Here is a 21,520-nt window from a genome sequence, read left to right on the forward strand (position 1 = left end):
ATTCATTCGCATATATATACTATCTGAGACTCAGGTCCCATATCGAGCCTTCATGGCTTCTTCATGCCCTTTTATGCCTGCCTATGTCCCTTATATGGGGTGAGAACCCTCATGTCGTCTGGGTTCATCAACAGTTGCTTATGAACTTACTGGATTTGGTATCTATAATGTGATTTCCATATACCTGTTGTGTACATTTACTTGTCTTAAGGTACATTAATTGTATTGTAACTGACTTGTACTGGAGTTTGGAATACCGCCCTGTATACCATGTTTTACTTATTGTTCCCTTCTCTTGCATATTTCCCTACCCTCTGATCCCATCCTCCCTCCTGTCAGTCTCCACCACCTTCAGCGCTTTGGCTGCAGCGCACTCACATCCTCACAGCACGTGAGAAAGGTCCTCCCAGACAGGCACGCCCACTTCCTACCACGTGGAACGCAAGCCTCAGCGCCTTGGACCGCACGCATCAGCGATACGTCACATCCGGTGACGTCACACGGGCACTTCCGCTTTTCCACGGACACGTGCTCTGAAGCCCTAGCCCTCAATGGCTAGCTCACCTATCACTCACATATTTAGAGGAGCCACCGCCGTAGCAGGATAGCACGAGAAACAAGCGGTGGACACCGCATTCGCTACCAGGCTCCCTAGAAGCAGCTTCCAAGGTATAGTTCATAGATGGCTGACCAGCACCACTAGTTTGACACCATTTTTTTCCCTTAAGTAATCCAGCATTTTGTACCCTGCAGATTCTCTGAGTGACACTTAGTCGTGGCATCCATGTCTTGAACTCCCATACAGTCATTCTGGTACGTGACATATGGGTTATTACACTAGCAAGCTTTAGCCCTCCGCTTCACTAGGCAGGACCCTGTACCCCTTCCCAGTGTTCTTTCCTCTTATCCACTATCCCTCCCTACCCTATGGATTAATCAATTTTACAGTTGCATTTTATGTACTAGATTGATTATTCAATTTATAATGATTCACTCACTTTGTGCTGTATTCTCACATTTATATTCTGCAGTTTTGCTGATGAAGGTCATTTTGACCGAAACGTTTGATCTACTTTGGGACTGCAATAAAATTTATTGTTCATCTAATCCTGGTTTGAGTGCCGAGGTTATTCCTCTATATAGTACGGGTTCGGCCCCTACTCGAGCACCTACTATAACAGCTGTGCAGCGTCTTTTTCTTATAAAAATGAACAAGGGCTGGATTGGGCCAGACTTCTCAACACCACCGAATGTTAGCAGCATAACATAAACTCCAATCCAGTGTCTTTTCCTGAGAGGTGTATTCCCATGCACCTTTTCACACCCACACATGGGAATATGCTTCCTGATTTTGTTTATTTGCTCTTGTCCTCCTCCTTCTACTCATCCTCCACCACCATATCACCAGTGCTACCGTGGTCCGTGATGCAACATCCACCTAATCTTTTTAAAGGGTGTTTATGATGGTGTATGGGCATTACAAGTATAGGAGGCCCGCTCCTTTCTAATGGGAACATTTTTTTATGAGGCCCTCCTCCACGTCTCTTCCAAGGGGCATTGAAGTGCCTCCAAATTTTTGGCAGCCCTTGCATTCACTGCATAGGCCAATACTATGGGAGACTATCTCCTTTCTAATGGGAATTTGTCGTTACTGTGGCCCTGCTCTATGTGTCTTTAAATTGTTAGTGGGGTTTTTCCTAAAATTGTCAGCCGTTGGACTCACTGCATACCCTATACCTGTATAGCAGACTCTCTCCTTTCTAATGGAACATGTCATACTTGTTACTGTGGCTCTGCTCCATGTGTCTTTAAATTCTTAGTGGGGTTTTCCCTAAAATTGTCAGCCGTTGGACTCACTGCATACCCTATAACTGTATAGCAGACTCTCTCCTTTCTAATGGGAGCATGTCGTACCTTGTTACTGTGGCCCTGCTCCATGTCTCTTTAAAATTCTTAGTGGGGTTTTTCCTAAAATTGTCAGCCGTTGGACTCACTGCATACCCTATAACTGTATAGCAGACTTTTTTTTTTACTGAGACCCTCCTCTATGTCTCTTCAAAGGGGTATTGGGTTGCGTCCAAATTTTTGGCAGCCCTTGCAGTCAGTGGATACGCAATAACAGTATAGAAGACCCACTTTTTAATAATGGGAACAACAAAGCATAGCCGGCTGATGGCTCTCTAACAATAGCTAGGGCCGACTGCTGGCCTTTTAAGAATAGTAAGGGCCGTATGGTGTCCCTATAAAAATAGGCTTTATGACTTACAGAGTCCCTTCATCATAAATAAAACAGGAAGTGTCTGATGATGTGTCACACACCGCATTGCCAGCTAAGGTTGTAAAATGTTAAAATGACATTTCCCGGTGAATGCATTTGTCTTAAAAAAAAACTTAAAAAAAACAAAACAATAGGATCTTTCTTTAGTATAAAAAACAGCATCACCAATTTAACAACAATGTAGTCACATTGTTCAGCTCATGCACCTCCTCCTCCATCTCCGAAATGAGCACATCAGTCACAAGCTGACAGCACTGCAGCACTGCCTTGGCCAAGCGACAACAGGCTGTGCTGAAGATAACATGCTTAATGCTTAATTGACAAATCGCCTAGCGCTGCAGAGTTGTTGAAATCTGTAACACAGCAGCCTGGTCTGTGACTCTCACTGCTGAACATACAGCCAGGCATGGTTGTGTGTGACAATGGGCGGAACCTGGTGACATAGAAATGACAGCCGGAGTAGATACGGTTTCTCTCTATGACAGTACTTTCACCGAGTTAAAGAATATGGCTGTGGTGAAATACAACTCCCACTGAGAAGCTGTTTCAGATTGAAAAACATTGTACCCACCAGAGGATTTGTGTCAGGACTGCAAATATTTTTAATTACATTTTGGCCCTTTTTGACCTCTTTTAAGATGGTGTCTTTTGTCTCATGTGCCCCTTGTCTTCCTGCTTTATAACTCCACCCCAGCCTCTAATCAGTGCTAGAGTATTCTGCCTGTGATCTTCTCCAGGTGGTTTCTTAGTTTCCTGCTCTGCCCTGCAGACTTGTTTGGATCTTCTGTTACCTGCTCTCAGAGACTCTGCTGCATTCAGTTGTTACCAGTATTCCTCCTTCTCCTGGCTGCTCCTGCTGCTACCTCTGAGCCTCAGTCTTCACCTGCGTTCTGCTAACAAGTAAGCTGGTTTCTGCTCTGACTCACCTGCTTTAGATAGCTGCAGAGCACGGGACTGTGCTGCACTATCAGGGACTTCCTACCCAGGCCTCCCTGGATTATCTAAATATTGTGTGGACTTCCTTGCATGGACTTGATAAGGACTTCCTTGTTTTCTAGCATCCTCTAGTGTGAATTGTGCTTTACAGATTGCTTTGCTGATTACATTTAGAGCACGAGACTGTGCTGCATTAGTTGGGACTTCCTACCCAGGCGTCCCTGAATTATATAATATATATTGTTTGGACTTGATAAAGACTTCCTTGTTTTCTAGCATCCTCTAGTGTGAACAGTGCTTTACAAACTGCTCTGCTAATTGCATTTTCCCCTGAGTGTTTATGTACTTTGTGTTTTCGTCTGCACTTGTTTAAAACACCGTGTGTTTATAATATACACGTTGACACCTATAAGTTGTGTTCTGTTGTATCTTTGTTCCACGCAAAAAGACTCCTGTGGTATCCATTATAGTTATTACAGGATACTATAGTCAAAAAATAAGGAGTCTGCTGGAACAATGTCTGCAGAAAGCAAATTAGAGCAGGTGTATTCCATTTTTAGATCTCTTCAGAAGGAGGTGGAAGGTTTGCAAAAGAAACTTGGAGGCATTGAACGTAATGAAAAAGCATTTGGACAAACTTTACCGGACTTAAATACCTGAATGGCGGCCCAGAAAACAAACTTGCGGGCTTGGACTCCCAGTACGGACAGGCTTTCCAGGACATTAGTACTCAAATGGCGGCACAAGTGACTTTACCTTCTGGGATACCGCCACCAGCTAGCCCACCTAAGTTGCCTCCATTTAGATTTAATGGTGAACGTGACAAATTTCGTGGCTTTGTGAATCAGTGTATGCTATATTTTGATGTACATACTTCCTTACTGATAGATCTAAGGTATTGTGTGTAATTATGCTGCTGACCTCACGAGCACTCGCCTGGGCGAATCCGATGATCGAGTCTCGTGACCCACGGTTAAATAATTTGGATGATTTCTTAGCCGCTATGGCATTAATGTTTGATGACCCTAACCGCCGTGCTACCACTGAGTCTGCTTTACTATCTTTACGCCAGGGTAAACGTTCTGTTATTCTGTTATTGAATATGCTACTGAATTTAGGAGATTAGCGGTAGATACCAACTGTGACAGTTATGCACAATTACCTATTTTTAAGAGAGGTCTGTCTAGCATTGTAGAAGATGAATTGGCCCGCTCTGAGTCACCCCAAGAGCTAGAAATGTTTATACAGCATTGTGTACGCATAGACATACGCCTTACTGAACGTAGGCAGGAGAAATTGGCTGTATTCAATCGTATGTCTAACTTTTCCCTTTCTCCCAAAGAGCCTGCAGGTAAAACATCTCGGGAGGTAGAAGAAGCGCCCATGCAAATTGATTCTGTGCAGAGGCGTGAGAGTAATGAGCGCCGGGAGCACCACCTGCGAGAGAGGCTATGTTTCTACTGCGGCCAATCTAACCACTTTCTAATCAACTGTCCCAAGCGGCCAAACAAGGTGTTAGCAGCGGTAGGAGAGTATGATCACACTGATGATGAATCTGACATCTCTGAATGTAGCCTGCCATTAAATGCTGTATTCCATTCTCTCTCTATGACTACACCTCCCAAGGAGTTGAAGGAAAAGAACTCTCACTGTTCACTCCCTATTAAGATCCTGTGTTCAGGGCAGTGGATTTCCAGTGCAGCTATGATTGACTCTGGTGCAGGGGGCAACTTTATGGACATTACATTTGCCCAAAAACGTGGTATTGAGATACAGCGAAGAGCCTCTCCAATTACCATGGAAACAGTGGATGGGTCACCTTTAATCTCCAGGCCTGTGGATCAGGAGACTGTACCTCTTAAGATTTTGTTGGAGCTTAATCATCAGGAGCAACTTTCTTTCTTGTTAATTTCTTCTCCTCATTTCCCTGTGATTTTAGGCATCCCTTGGTTGCGTTCTCAGAACCCGACTATCAACTGGGAGACCAAGGAGATTATTTTTCCGACTAGGAGTAACCCAGCGATAACTGAAACTGTCCCTGAGTCCACGGATACAAAATCTACTGTACAGGTATTCACTTTACCTTCAGCGTATTAAGCATTCTCTGACATCTGTGACAAGAAGAAAGCAGATCAGCTTCCTCCACATAGTCATTATGACTGTCCCATTGAGCTGCTTCCTGGGGCGGCTATTCCTTTTAGCAACGTATATCCTTTAGCAGCACCTGAACTTCAAGCCTTGAAGGAGTATATTGATGAAAATCTGGCCAAAGGCTTTATACGTCCTTCTTCCTCACCAGCAGGGGTGCCTATATTTTTTGTAGAAAAGAAGGATGGAACCCTAAGACCCTGTATTGAATATCAGAAACTCAATAAGGTAACCATACGGAATCGTTATCCTTTGCCTTTGATTCCAGAATTATTGGAAAGAGTCCGCCATGCAAGGTGTTCTCTAAACTAGATCTTCGTGGGGCTAATAATTTGGTGCGTATTCATTCCGGTGATGAATGGAAGACAGCATTCCGATGCCGGTATGGACACTTTGAATATCTGGTGATGCCCTTCGGGCTTTGTAACGCCCCTGCGACTTTTCAACATCTGGCTAATGACAATTTTAGAGATTTATTGGATCAGTTTGTGGTGATTTATTTGGACGATATTTTAATTTTTTCTCACTCTCTACAGGAACATGAAGAACATGTCAAAACTGTTTTGAAACGTCTGAAAGAGAACCATCTGTATATTAAGCCGGAGAAGTGTGAGTTCCATCGTTCTGAGATACAGTTTTTAGGTTATGTCATCTCTCCTCAGGGGCTGAACATTTAATCTGGTAAGATTCAGGCAATCCTTGACTGGCCAGTACCCAGGAACGTTAAAGAGGTCCAACGTTTTATTAGTTTTGCAAATTTCTATAGACTTTTTATTAGAAATTTTTCTGACATTGTCCGTCCCATTACTTCCTTGACAAAGAAGGAAAAGCCCTTTAAGTGGTCATCACAGGCTCAAGAGGCTTTTGATCGACTTAAGGTTTGTTTCACCTCAGCACCGCTGTTGATCCACCCAGACCCAACACTTCCTTTCATTGTGGAGGTGGACGCTTCTGATAATGCTTTAGGGGCCATTCTCTCCCAAAGAACTGGAGAGAAGACTCTGCTACACCCTTGTGCTTTCTTTTCCCGTAGACTTACTTCAGCTGAGAAAAACTACGATGTGGGAGACAAGGAACTGCTAGCTATTATTGTAGCTTTCAAAGAATGGAGGCATCATTTGCAAAGAGCCACACAACAGATCGTAGTGCTGACTGACCATTGCAATTTGGAGTTTCTCAGATCCGATAGATGTCTTTCTCCTCATCAGGCTCGTTGGAACCTATTTTTAAATCAATTTAATTTTGTTATTTCATACCGTCCAGGTTCTCGTAATGGGAAGGCTGATGCTTTATCCTGAATCCATGCTGCGGATTCCGTACCTGGAGCCCCATCCAAGACCATTCTATCCGATGCCAACTTCATCAAAGTTATCCACGATCAGGACTTGTGGAAGGAGTTCAAGGAGGCCTATGATGGTGATGTATTATTGGCCAATCCACCTGTTGATATTAATCTTGTCCTTAAGGGTGGCATGTGGTTCAGGGATCGACGTATCTATGTCCCTGAGGCCGTTCGTCTGCAGATCCTCAAGTTGGTCCATGACTCCAAGGTGGCTGGTCACAGGGGGGGTACAGAAGACACTAGAGTTCCTAAGCCGATTTTTCTGGTGGCCAATTTGCCTGAAGGATACTAAGGACTATGTTCTCTCTTGCGAGGTATGTGCTCATTATAAGACTCCTCGCATGTCACCTACGGGTCTTCTTCAACCATTACCTGTTCCGTCCCGCCCATGGGGGTCTATCTCAATGGACTTCATTGTGGAGCTGCCTACATCAGGTGGCATAAATACGATCCTGGTGGTAGTGGATCGCCTGACTAAAGCTGCTCATTTTGTTCCTTGCCCCGGTCTTCCCTCAGCTAAGGATACAGTGAACTTGGTTATACAGAATGTTTTTCGGCTGCATGGGGTCCCGGATGAAATCATCTCTGACCGTGGAGTGCAGTTTACCTCAAGATTCTGGAGTTTTGCTCTACACTCAATATTAATGTCTGTCTTTCTTCCGCTTATCACCCCCAGACGAACGGTCAAACCGAACATGCCAGCAGACCTTGGAACAATATCTATGATGCTATGTCAGCCATCTTCAGGATGATTGGTTGGAGTTACTTCCATTAGCTGAATTCTCATATAACAATTCTCAGAGTGCCTCCACTAAGTTAACACCTTTCTTTGCCAATCTGGGTTACCATCCGAGTATCTTACCTAGGTCTCCGATGAATGCTCTGGTTCCAGCTGTAGAGGAGAGGCTGACTGCGATGAGGCAAAATCTGGAGGTTCTGAAGGAATCTTTGACCTCAGCTCAGGAACGTTACAAGAAATCGGCTGATAGATTTCGTAAACTGGCACCCATGTTCAAGGTAGGAGATTCCGTGTGGTTATTCACTAAAAATCTGAAGTTGAACATTCCTTCACAGAAACTTGGACAGAAATTCATCGGCCCTTTCAAGATCAACGGTATTGTGAGCTCTGTGGCCTGCCGTCTGAAGTTGCCTAGGACTATGAAGGTACACCCAGTTTTCCATGTTTCTTTACTAAAGTCTGTATCTCCTAATACCTTCCAGGGACATGTTGTGCCACCTCCGCAGCCTGTGCTGATTGATGGGCAGGAACAATTTGTGGTGGAAGAGATTATTGATTCTAGGCTTCGCAGGAATCGGCTCCAATATCTGATAAGATGGCAAGGGTATCCCCCGAAGAAGACTCTTGGGAACCTGTGGAAAACATCAATGCCCAACAGAAGATTTCTCGTTTCCATCAGAGATTTCCTGAGAAACTGGGTCCAGGATCGTCCTGAGGCCGCTTCTAAGGAGGGAGTAATGTCAGGACTGCAAATATTTTTAATTACATTTTGGCCCTTTTTGCTCTCTTTCAAGATGGTGTCTTTTGTCTCATGTGCCCCTTGTCTTCCTGCTTTATAACTCCACCCCAGCCTCTAATCAGTGCTAGAGTATTCTGCCTGTGATCTGCTCCAGGTGGTTTCCTAGTTTCCTGCTCTGCCCTGCAGACTTGTTTGGATCTTCTGTTACCTGCTCTCAGAGACTCTGCTGCATTCAGTTGTTACCAGTATTCCTCCTTCTCCTGGCTACTCCTGCTGCTACTTCTGAGCCTCAGTCTTCACCTGCATTCTGCTAACAAGTAAGCTGGTTTCTGCTCTGACTCACCTGCTTTAGATAGCTGCAGAGCACGGGACTGTGCTGCACTATCAGGGACTTCCTACCCAGGCCTCCCTGGATTATCTAAATATTGTATGGACTTCCTTGCATGGACTTGATAAGGACTTCCTTGTTTTCTAGCATCCTCTATGTGAATTGTGCTTTACAGATTGCTTTGCTGATTACATTTAGAGCACGAGACTGTGCTGCATTATCTGGGACTTCCTACCCAGGCCTCCCTGGATTATATAATATATATTGTTTGGACTTGATAAAGACTTCCTTGTTTTCTAGCATCCTCTAGTGTGAACAGTGCTTTACAAACTGCTCTGCTAATTGCATTTTCCCCTGAGTGTTTATGGACTTTGTGTTTTCGTCTGCACTTGTTTAAAACACCGTGTGTTTATAATATACACTTTGACACCTATAAGTTGTGTTCTGTTGTATCTTTGTTCCACGCAAAAAGACTCCTGTGGTATCCATTATAGTTATTACAGGATACTATAGTCAAAAAATAAGGAGTCTGCTGGAACAATGTCTGCAGAAAGCAAATTAGAGCAGGTGTATTCCGTTTTTAGATCTCTTCAGAAGGAGGTGGAAGGTCTGCAAAAGAAACTTGGAGGCATTGAACGTAATGAATAAGCATTTGGACAAACTTTACCGGAGTTAAATACCTGAATGGCGGCCCAGGAAAACAAACTTGCGGGCTTGGACTCCCAGTACGGACAGGCTTTCCAGGACATTAGTACTCAAATGGCGGCACAAGTGACTTTACCTTCTGGGATACCGCCACCAGCTAGCCCACCTAAGTTGCCTCCATTTAGATTTAATGGTGAACGTGACAAATTTCGTGGCTTTCTGAATCAGTGTATGCTATATTTTGATGTACATACTTCCTTACTGATAGATCTAAGGTATTGTGTGTAATTATGCTGCTGACCTCACCAGCACTCGCCTGGGCGAATCCGATGATCGAGTCTCGTGACCCACGGTTAAATAATTTGGATGATTTCTTAGCCGCTATGGCATTAATGTTTGATGACCCTAACCGCCGTGCTACCACTGAGTCTGCTTTACTATCTTTACGCCAGGGTAAACGTTCTGTTATTCCGTTATTGAATATGCTACTGAATTTAGGAGATTAGTGGTAGATACCAACTGGGACAGTTATGCACAATTACTTATTTTTAAGAGAGGTCTGTCTAGCATTGTAGAAGATGAATTGGCCCGCTCTGAGTCACCCCAAGAGCTAGAAATGTTTATACAGCATTGTGTACGCATAGACATACGCCTTACTGAACGTAGGCAGGAGAAATTGGCTGTATTCAATCGTATGTCTAACTTTTCCCTTTCTCCCAAAGAGCCTGCAGGTAAAACATCTCGGGAGGTAGATGAAGCGCCCATGCAAATTGATTCTGTGCAGAGGCGTGAGAGTAATGAGCGCCGGGAGCACCACCTGCGAGAGAGGCTATGTTTCTACTGCGGCCAATCTGACCACTTTCTAATCAACTGTCCCAAGCGGCCAAACAAGGTGTTAGCAGCGGTAGGAGAGTATGATCACACTGATGATGAATCTGACATCTCTGAATGTAGCCTGCCATTAAATGCTGTATTCCATTCTCTCTCTATGACTACACCTCCCAAGGAGTTGAAGGAAAAGAACTCTCACTGTTCACTCCCTATTAAGATCCTGTGTTCAGGGCAGTGGATTTCCAGTGCAGCTATGATTGACTCTGGTGCAGGGGGCAACTTTATGGACATTACATTTGCCCAAAAACGTGGTATTGAGATACAGCGAAGAGCCTCTCCAATTACCATGGAAACAGTGGATGAGTCACCTTTAATCTCCAGGCCTGTGGATCAGGAGACTGTACCTCTTAAGATTTTGTTGGAGCTTAATCATCAGGAGCAACTTTCTTTCTTGTTAATTTCTTCTCCTCATTTCCCTGTGATTTTAGGCATCCCTTGGTTGCGTTCTCAGAACCCGACTATCAACTGGGAGACCAAGGAGATTATTTTTCCGACCAGGAGCAACCCAGCGATAACTGAAGCTGTCCCTGAGTCCACGGATACAAAATCTACTGTACAGGTATTCACTTTACCTTCAGCGTATTAAGCATTCTCTGACATCTGTGACAAGAAGAAAGCAGATCAGCTTCCTCCACATAGTCATTATGACTGTCCCATTGAGCTGCTTCCTGGGGCGGTTATTCCTTTTAGCAACGTATATCCTTTAGCAGCACCTGAACTTCATGCCTTGAAGGAGTATATTGATGAAAATCTGGCCAAAGGCTTTATACGTCCTTCTTCCTCACCAGCAGGGGTGCCTATATTTTTTGTAAAAAAGAAGGATGGAACCCTAAGACCCTGTATTGAATATCAGAAACTCAATAAGGTAACCATACGGAATCGTTATCCTTTGCCTTTGATTCCAGAATTATTGGAAAGAGTCCGCCATGCAAGGTGTTCTCTAAACTAGATCTTCGTGGGGCTAATAATTTGGTGCGTATTCGTTCCGGTGATGAATGGAAGACAGCATTCTGATGCCGGTATGGACACTTTGAATATCTGGTGATGCCCTTCGGGCTTTGTAACGCCCCTGCGACTTTTCAACATCTGGCTAATGACAATTTTAGAGATTTATTGGATCAGTTTGTGGTGATTTATTTGGACGATATTTTAATTTTTTCTGACTCTCTACAGGAACATGAAGAACATGTCAAAACTGTTTTGAAACGTCTGAAAGAGAACCATCTGTATATTAAGCCGGAGAAGTGTGAGTTCCATCGTTCTGAGATACAGTTTTTAGGTTATGTCATCTCTCCTCAGGGGCTGAACATGGAATCTGGTAAGATTCAGGCAATCCTTGACTGGCCAGTACCCAGGAACGTTAAAGAGGTCCAACGTTTTATTAGTTTTGCAAATTTCTATAGACTTTTTATTAGAAATTTTTCTGACATTGTCCGTCCCATTACTTCCTTGACAAAGAAGGAAAAGCCCTTTAAGTGGTCATCACAGGCTCAAGAGGCTTTTGATCGACTTAAGGTTTGTTTCACCTCAGCACCGCTGTTGATCCACCCAGACCCAACACTTCCTTTCATTGTGGAGGTGGACGCTTCTGATAATGCTTTAGGGGCCATTCTCTCCCAAAGAACTGGAGAGAAGACTCTGCTACACCCTTGTGCTTTCTTTTCCCGTAGACTTACTTCAGCTGAGAAAAACTACGATGTGGGAGACAAGGAACTGCTAGTTATTATTGTAGCTTTCAAAGAATGGAGGCATCATTTGCAAGGAGCCACACAACAGATCGTAGTGCTGACTGACCATTGCAATTTGGAGTTTCTCAGATCCGATAGATGTCTTTCTCCTCATCAGGCTCGTTGGAACCTATTTTTAAATCAATTTAATTTTGTTATTTCATACCGTCCAGGTTCTCGTAATGGGAAGGCTAATACTTTATCCTGAATCCATGCTGCGGATTCCGTACCTGGAGCCCCATCCAAGACCATTCTATCTGATGCCAACTTCATCAAAGTTATCCACGATCAAGACTTGTGGAAGGAGTTCAAGGAGGCCTATGATGGTGATGTATTATTGGCCAATCCACCTGTTGATATTAATCTTGTCCTTAAGGGTGGCATGTGGTTCAGGGATCGACGTATCTATGTCCCTGAGGCCGTTCGTCTGCAGATCCTCAAGTTGGTCCATGACTCCAAGGTGGCTGGTCACAGGGGGGGTACAGAAGACACAAGAGTTCCTAAGCCGATTTTTCTGGTGGCCAATTTGCCTGAAGGATACTAAGGACTATGTTCTCTCTTGCGAGGTATGTGCTCATTATAAGACTCCTCGCATGTCACCTACGGGTCTTCTTCAACCATTACCTGTTCCGTCCCGCCCATGGGGGTCTATCTCAATGGACTTCATTGTGGAGCTGCCTACATCAGGTGGCATAAATACGATCCTGGTGGTAGTGGATCGCCTGACTAAAGCTGCTCATTTTGTTCCTTGCCCCGGTCTTCCCTCAGCTAAGGATACAGTGAACTTGGTTATACAGAATGTTTTTCAGCTGCATGGGTTCCCGGATGAAATCAACTCTGACCGTGGAGTGCAGTTTACCTCAAGATTCTGGAGTTTTGCTCTGCACTCAATATTAATGTCTGTCTTTCTTCCGCTTATCACCCCCAGACGAACGGTCAAACCGAGCATGCCAGCAGACCTTGGAACAATATCTATGATGCTATGTCAGCCATCTTCAGGATGATTGGTTGGAGTTACTTCCATTAGCTGAATTCTCATATAACAATTCTCAGAGTGCCTCCACTAAGTTCACACCTTTCTTTGCCAATCTGGGTTACCATCCGAGTATCTTACCTAGGTCACCGATGAATGCTCTGGTTCCAGCTGTAGAGGAGAGGCTGACTGCGATGAGGCAAAATCTGGAGGTTCTGAAGGAATCTTTGACCTCAGCTCAGGAACGTTACAAGAAATCGGCTGATAGATTTCGTAAACTGGCACCCATATTCAAGGTAGGAGATTCCGTGTGGTTATCCACTAAAAATCTGAAGTTGAACATTCCTTCACAGAAACTTGGACAGAAATTCATCGGCCCTTTCAAGATCAACGGTATTGTGAGCTCTGTGGCCTGCCGTCTGAAGTTGCCTAGGACTATGAAGGTACACCCAGTTTTCCATGTTTCTTTACTAAAGTCTGTATCTCCTAATACCTTCCAGGGACATGTTGTGCCACCTCCGCAGCCTGTGCTGATTGATGGGCAGGAACAATTTGTGGTGGAAGAGATTATTGATTCTAGGCTTCGCAGGAATCGGCTCCAATATCTGATAAGATGGCAAGGTTATCCCCCGAAGAAGACTCTTGGGAACCTGTGGAAAACATCAATGCCCAACAGAAGATTTCTCGTTTCCATCAGAGATTTCCTGAGAAACCGGGTCCAGGATCGTCCTGAGGCCGCTTCTAAGGAGGGAGTAATGTCAGGACTGCAAATATTTTTAATTACATTTTGGCCCTTTTTGCTCTCTTTCAAGATGGTGTCTTTTGTCTCATGTGCCCCTTGTCTTCCTGCTTTATAACTCCACCCCAGCCTCTAATCAGTGCTAGAGTATTCTGCCTGTGATCTGCTCCAGGTGGTTTCCTAGTTTCCTGCTCTGCCCTGCAGACTTGTTTGGATCTTCTGTTACCTGCTCTCAGAGACTCTGCTGCATTCAGTTGTTACCAGTATTCCTCCTTCTCCTGGCTACTCCTGCTGCTACTTCTGAGCCTCAGTCTTCACCTGCATTCTGCTAACAAGTAAGCTGGTTTCTACTCTGACTCACCTGCTTTAGATAGCTGCAGAGCACGGGACTGTGCTGCACTATCAGGGACTTCCTACCCAGGCCTCCCTGGATTATCTAAATATTGTATGGACTTCCTTGCATGGACTTGATAAGGACTTCCTTGTTTTCTAGCATCCTCTATGTGAATTGTGCTTTACAGATTGCTTTGCTGATTACATTTAGAGCACGAGACTGTGCTGCATTATCTGGGACTTCCTACCCAGGCCTCCCTGGATTATATAATATATATTGTTTGGACTTGATAAAGACTTCCTTGTTTTCTAGCATCCTCTAGTGTGAACAGTGCTTTACAAACTGCTCTGCTAATTGCATTTTCCCCTGAGTGTTTATGGACTTTGTGTTTTCGTCTGCACTTGTTTAAAACACCGTGTGTTTATAATATACACTTTGACACCTATAAGTTGTGTTCTGTTGTATCTTTGTTCCACGCAAAAAGACTCCTGTGGTATCTATTTTAATTATTACAATTTGATTCTGAGGGCTAACCTTTCTCCCCCACTCAAGAGCCCCATAGTAGCTGCAAAGTTAGCGCTATCATGAACTTTCCTTTGGTAGAAGCCAAGGCACACCAGAGGATTCTCTGGTGGGACCGTCCAACCCTGCCAAGAAGCAGTTCTGGCTAAGAAAAGTGTGTGGAAAGGTTCCCGGACACTCTATGGCTGCTTTTTTAATATTTATCGGCCATGCTTAAGCATGTTATTTCTCATACCGCATTACAGATCAGGCCATTGTCCAACTCTGTATTCAAGAAATTAAATGCACAAAGAAAGATGTGTGCATGTCAAAGCACCGCCAACAAGGGCGAGTTGATGTTGGACGGGCTGCCATTGCTTCTGCAATAAGCTGCATTACAGGACTTCCTGTGAGAAATGACATGCAGAGTAGATAGGGTTTCCCTCTATGCCAGTCCTTTCACCGAGCTAAATACAACTGTCAGCAAAAAAAAGTTGTGGACTGGCTCCATACCGTCCCTGGCCACATTCACATGTCCACGTGTTTGTGGTTAGGCGGTCCTTCCCAGTAAGTGCACTGGGGAGGGCACGGTTAATGTTGTGGGACCCGTGCTTGTTGAAGGCGGAGGCAATACTGGGAAATATAGTGGCGGCTGGGGACCGAGTATGGACACCCGGCCGCTGCCGGCATGAGCTTAATAAGCCACATTTCAAGTGCAAGCAGCTGTCAAAAATTTGGCAGTATAGTATTGCAGCCTGTGGGTGGGTGGCTGGCTGGCAGCCTGCATACTTGCGCTTGCATTCCAAGGAATGGGGAAGGGCAACTGAACGCTGCAGTGGGACAAGGACGTAGACGGTGATTGTTGCAAGTCTGCAATGACAGGTGCATGGCGGGAGGCATCTTCGCATGCGCCAAGGATCATTTATGATGGGCACACTTTTAGGCAGTGACCTGGGAGTCAGAGATGCTTCCAGAGGTCTTCCCCATGCTGTTCCCATGTCTTTTCAGCACTGTATGCATGTGTCTGATGATGTTTCACACACCACATGGCCCGATAAGGTTGTAAAATGTTAAAATTACTTTTCCTTGTGAATGCATTTGTCTTGGTTGAAAGCAATGCAAAAGTGCAAAAACGCAATGTGTGAACATAGCCCAAGGTGTGGAGGAGTATTTTTGGTTTTGGTTATTTATTTTGCCTTCTATACAAGTCATTACCCTGGAAAGGATGCTCCTTAACATATTTCCCAGGAAAATCCATTTTGGTTTCGTTTTTTTATGTTTTATTGTGAGTCCGTAAAAGTGCCGCAATACTCTGACAACGTTGCTAACAGCAGTGACCTGGGAGTCAGAAATGTTTCCAGGGGTCTTCCCCATGCTGCTCCCATGTCAATTCAGCACTGTTCCCATCAATTTGGGCAATTTTAGGCCTCCTGCAGACCGCCGGGGGGAGCCGCCTGAAAAATGCTTGAGTTTCCCATAGCACCCGAGTATTCCAATTTGCTCGACCCGAGCAACGAGTATCCGAGCATTTTAGTGCTTGCTTATTACTAATGGTAAGGAATAGACAGTGTTGCAGTATCGGACTCTGGCCACAAGAGGTCACTGTTGCCACTATTGGTGTTTTTGAGTTTGAGGAGACAGCTGACTGGATTAGGACAATCCACTGCCATCCTGGGAGCTCAGAGTTCGCTCTTTTCAAGAAAATTACCAAAGTGCTGGAGAAACATGTACATGTTCCCATGATGCCTATTTGAAAGAAGGAATTACTTTGGTGGGGGGGACTGGATGCAGAGTTGGGTTCCCCCCAATGCATCTGCTGTAACATGGTGGACCTCCTGCTAGCCTAACAGGCTAAAACTACGCTCCAGATTACAAGTCCAGGATTCACTCCTCGGCCTCCCAGCTAAACAGTCAAAGGGACAATAAGCCAGCCTCCTCAGTGAACAAGTTATGGCTGGTAAGTCCTGAACTCAGGCCCCACCACAGGGATCCCGGTGGGAGTGTGCATACAGACTTAGAAAGAGTTTGGTGCCAAACTTAGATTCTCAACTAGAGACATTGTTTGTTTGTAGAACTGTATAATCAGAGCTAAATACTCACCTCATTAGGGGGAACTTGTATACATATAGCTTAACAAAATTGTAATCTTAGAGAATTGATAAGTTTGTGATTCTATGTGCTGCACCACTGCAGGGATTGTCTCTTGCACCCATCTAATTACACCTTTGCCCTTGGTTAACTCTCAGTTATCACATTAGGCGGAACCAAAGGTCAGGCAAATTATAGTCTATCCGACAGAACATCCTGGGCGAATTGGTTGTGCACTGCAGGGGTCCTAGCAGACCTGGGCTAGGTATTTCTTTCTTGTGTTGATGGGGTAACTCAGGTTCCATTGTTAGCAAAAAGTATTTCCTTGACAAATTGTCTGGTCATGTTCTTTATCCTCGGCTCGCTGTATTCCGGGAGAAACCAGCCTGGTACATGGTATACGTGATTCCCATGAATGTTCCCACCGTACTGTTATCAGAGACAGTTTTAAATAACAGTGCAGACTGGAAACAAGGAAAGCTGTATACTGGGTGTTGGAACAGCACATTCAAAGTGTGTGCAGTCATGCCTGCAAACAACAACCACATACTACTTCTCTAAAAATGCTATATTCCTCAAAATTAATAAGAGGAGTATTTTTACCCTGCAGGCAAATGTGCAGTGTGAACTCTGCTGCCATGTAATGCTGTAGGGGAGCCATGTGGCTACAATATGCAATACTGAAGAATGTAGACAAGACCCCATGATACAGGTGCATCTCACTAAATTAGAATATAATCAAAAGTTAATTTATTTTAGTTCTTCAATACAAAAAAATGAACCTGATATATTATAAATATATATATATATATACAGTCATATGAAAAAGTTTGGGCACCCCTATTAATCTTAAGCTTAATGTTTTATAAAAATTGGTGTTTTTGCAACAGCTATTTCAGTTTGATATATGTAATAACTGTTGGATACAGTAATGTTTCTGCCTTGAAATGAGGTTTATTGTACTAACAGAAAATGTGCAATCTGCATTCAAACAAAATTTGACAGGTGCATAAGTATGGGCACCCCACCAGAAAAGTGACATTAATATTTAGTAGATCCTCCTTTTGCAAAAATAACAGCCTCTAGTCGCTTCCTGTAGCTTTTAATGAGTTCCTGGATCCTGGATGAAGGTATTTTTGACCATTCCTCTTTACAAAACAATTCCAGTTCAGTTAAGTTTGATGGTCGCCGAGCATGGACAGCCTCTTCAAATGATCCCACAGATGTTCAATGATATTCAGGTCTGGGGACTGGGATGGCCATTCCAGAACATTGTAATTGTTCCTCTGCATGAATGCCTGAGTAGATTTGGAGCGGTGTTTTGGATCATTGTCTTGCTGAAAGATCCATCCACTGCGTAACTTCAACTTTATCACTGATTCTTGAACACTATTGCCAAGAATCTGCTGATACTGAGTGGAATCCATGCGTCCCTCAACTTTAACAAGATTCCCAGTGCCGGCATTGACCACACAGCCCCAAAGCATGATGGAACCTCCACCAAATTTTACTGTGGGTAGCAAGTGTTTTTCTTGGAATGCTGTGTTTTTTTGCCACCATGCATAACGCCTTTTTGTATGACCAAACAACTCAATCTTGGTTTCATTAGTCCACAGGACCTTCTTCCAAAAAGAAATAGGCTTCTTCAAATGTGCTTTTGTATACCTCAGCCGACTCTGTTTGTGCGTACTTGCAGAAACGGCTTCTTTCGCATCACTCTCCCATACAGCTTCTCCTTGTGCAAAGTGCGTTGTATAGTTGACCGATGCACAGTGACACCATCTGCAGCAAGTTGATGCTGCAGCTCTCTGGAGGTGGTCTGAGGATTGTCCTTGACTGATCTCACCATTCTTCTTCTCTGCCTTTCTGATGTTTTTCTTGTCCTGACACTTCTGGCCTTAACAAGAACTGTCCCTATGTTCTTCCATTTCCTTACTATGTTCCTCACAGTGGAAACTGACAGGTTAAATGTCTGAGACAGCTTTTTGTATCCTTCCCCTGAACAACTATGTTGAATAATCTTTGTTTTCAGATCATTTAACAGTTGTTTTGAGGAGCCCATGATGCCACTCTTCAGAGGAGATTCAAACAGGAGAACAACTTGCAAGTGGCCACTTTAAGTAGCTTTTCTCATGATTGCATACACCTGGCTATAAAGTTCAAAGCTCAATGAGGTTACAAAACCAAAAAAAGTGCTTTAGTAAGTCAGTAAAAAGTAGGCAGGAGTATTTAAAACAAGAAAATGATAAGGGTGCCCATACTTATGCACAGGTCAAATTTTGTTTGAATGCAGATTGCACATTTTCTGTTAGCACAATAAACCTCATTTCAAGGCAGAAACATTACTGTGTCCAACAGTTATTACATATATCAAGCTGAAATAGCTGTTGCAAAAACACCAATTTTTATAAAACATTAAGCTTAAGATTAATAGGGGTGCCCAAACTTTTTCATATGACTGTATATATTATATTATAGAGTCATTACAAACAGAGTGATCTATTTCAAATGTTTATTTCTGTTAATGTTGATGATTATGGCTTACAGCCAATGAAAACACAAAAATCATTATCTCAGTAAATTAAAATAAATAGCAAAAAACATCTGCAAAGGCTTCCTAAGCATTTAAAAAGGTCCCTTAGTCTGTTTCAGTAGGCTCCACAATCATGGAGAAGACTGCTGACTTGACAGATGTCCAGAAGGCTGTCATTGACACAATCCACAAGGTCCTAGAGTTCCAATTTTTATTTGGAAATCAAGGTCCCAGAGTCTGGAGGAAGAGTGGAGAGGTACAAAATCCAAGCTGCTTGAGGACTAGTGTGAAGTTTCCACAATCAGTGATGGTTTGGGGAGCCATGTCATCTGTTGGTGTATTTTCACAGTGTTTTATCAAGACCAAAGTCAGCGCAGCCGTCTACCAGGAAATTTTAGAGCACTTCATACTTCCCTCTGCCGACAAGCTTTTTTGAGATGGAAATTTCATTCTCCAGCAGGACTTGGCACCTGTCCACACTGCCAAAAGTACCAATACCTGGTTTAAAAACAACAGTATCACTGTGCTTGATTGGCCAGCAAACTCGTCTGACCTTAACCCCTTAGAGAATCTATCGGGTATTGTCAAGAGGAAGATGAGAGACACCAGACCCAACAATGCAGATGAGCTGAAGGCTGCTATCAAAGCAACCTGGGCTTCCATAACACCTCAGCAGTGCCACAGACTAATCTCCTCTGTGCCACGCCGCATTGATGCAGTAATTGATGCAAAAGGATATCTGACCAAGTATTGAGTGCATGTACTGAACATACATTTCAGTAGTCAAACATTTCGGATTTTAAAAACATTTTTCAAGCTGTTGTTATAAAGTATTCTAATTTACTGAGATAACGACTTGTGTTTTCATTGGCTGTAAGCTATAATCATCAACATTAACAGAAATAAATGCTTGAAATAGACCACTCTGTTTGTAATGACTCTGGGACCTTGTGCAGTGTGTCAATGACTGCCTTCTGGACATCTGTCAAGTCAGCAGTCTTCCCCATGATCGTGGAGTCTACTGAAACAGACTAAGGGACCTATTTAAATGCTTAGGAAGCCTTTACAGATGTTTTTTGTTAATTATTTTAATTTACTGAGATAATGACTTTTGTGTTTTCATTGACTGTAAGCCATAATCATCAACAATAACATAAATAAACACTGGACATAGATCACTCTGTTTGTAATGACTCTATATAATATATGAGTTTCACTTTTTGTATTGAAGAATTGAAATAAATTAACTTTTTGATGATATTCTAATTTTGTGAGATCCACCTGTATATGGTGGTCCATGGAAACTGCACATGTGCAAAATACTGGTTAACAGCCAGTCATACGACTGTTATCTGTGAGAAAGAGGCTCCTTAATATTAGAAATGCATAAAAATAAGGCTTGTATAAGGTGCCAGACACAGATATGTGTAGTGCACCATGCTGGCCAACAGACTATTTGTCACATCCATACTATTAGATCAGGCAGGCTGCCCACCGCTAAGTAAGTGAATCCCAAAAGGACAAACAACCAAAGTATTAGGCCAGCGCACAAACTTTTTTAAAATGTATGCAATCTACATAAGGTATGACTACGAATCCTCCAACTAAATTTTGTAATCTTTTGGCACGTACCTTTCCCTGCTCTTCTATACCCAGCTGATGTTTGCATATCTGCAACATCCTTTTTATGACTTATGAAAACGACAGCTCCAATCATTCCTTTCCCTCCTTTCTGTGCTCATCTGCATGTCAAAGAAGCGACTCTGCCCAATACGCAGCATTCTACATTGTCCACCTCCTTCTGGCTGCTCTGTCACCTCCTCATTCTCTCTTGTATCACATGGGATAAATAATCCTCCGCAGCATCTGTGGAGTTTGCTGTTTCTACACCAGAAACTTCTACTCTATTCCCTACAGTCATATATATATATGCATATATATACAGTACAGACCAAAAGTTTGGACACACCTTCTCTTTTTTTTTCTGTATTTTCATGACTATGAAAATTGTACATTCACACTGAAGGCACCAAAACTATGAATTAACACATGTGGAATTATATACTTAATAAAAAAAGTGTGAAACAACTGAAAATATGTCTTATATTCTAGGTTCTTCAAAGTAGCCACCTTTTGCTTTGATGACTGCTTTGCACACTCTTGGCATTCTCTTGATGAGCTTCAAGAAGTAGTCACCGGAAATGGTTTTCACTTCACAGGTGTGCCCTGTCAGTTTTAATAATTAGGATTTCTTGCCTTATAAATGGGGTTGGGACCATCAGTTGTGTTGTGCAGAACTCTGGTGGATACACAGCTGATAGTCCTACTGAATAGACTGTTAGAATTTGTATTATGGCAAGAAAAAAAGCATCTAAGTAAAGAAAAACATATGGCCATCATTACTTTAAGAAATGAAGGTCAGTCAGTCTGAAAAATTGGGCAAACTTTGAAAGTGTCCCCAAGTGCAGTTGCAAAAACCATCAAGCGCTACAAAGAAACTGGCTCACATGAGGACCGCCCAATGAAAGGAAGACAAAGAGTCACCTCTGTTTCTGAGGATAAATTTATTTGAGTCACCA

At 43.3% G+C, this 21,520-nt stretch overlaps 1 protein-coding gene across 1 annotated transcript in view; it reads right to left on the minus strand.

Annotated features, from left to right (window-relative positions):
* Window positions 1–20,751, minus strand: part of LOC141259639 (amine sulfotransferase-like) — a 278,373-nt gene extending 257,622 nt beyond the window's left edge. The window contains exon 1 of the mRNA XM_073675902.1: window positions 20,574–20,751. The gene's annotated coding sequence lies outside the window, so the exon portion shown is untranslated. The remainder of the gene's footprint in view (window positions 1–20,573) is intronic.
* Between the last annotated feature and the right edge of the window lie 769 nt (window positions 20,752–21,520).

The sequence above is a fragment of the Phyllobates terribilis genome, unplaced genomic scaffold (assembly GCF_046119375.1).
Source record: "Phyllobates terribilis strain yellow unplaced genomic scaffold, ASM4611937v1 Scaffold_3__8_contigs__length_932513732, whole genome shotgun sequence".
Classification (NCBI taxonomy): Eukaryota; Metazoa; Chordata; class Amphibia; order Anura; family Dendrobatidae; genus Phyllobates; species Phyllobates terribilis.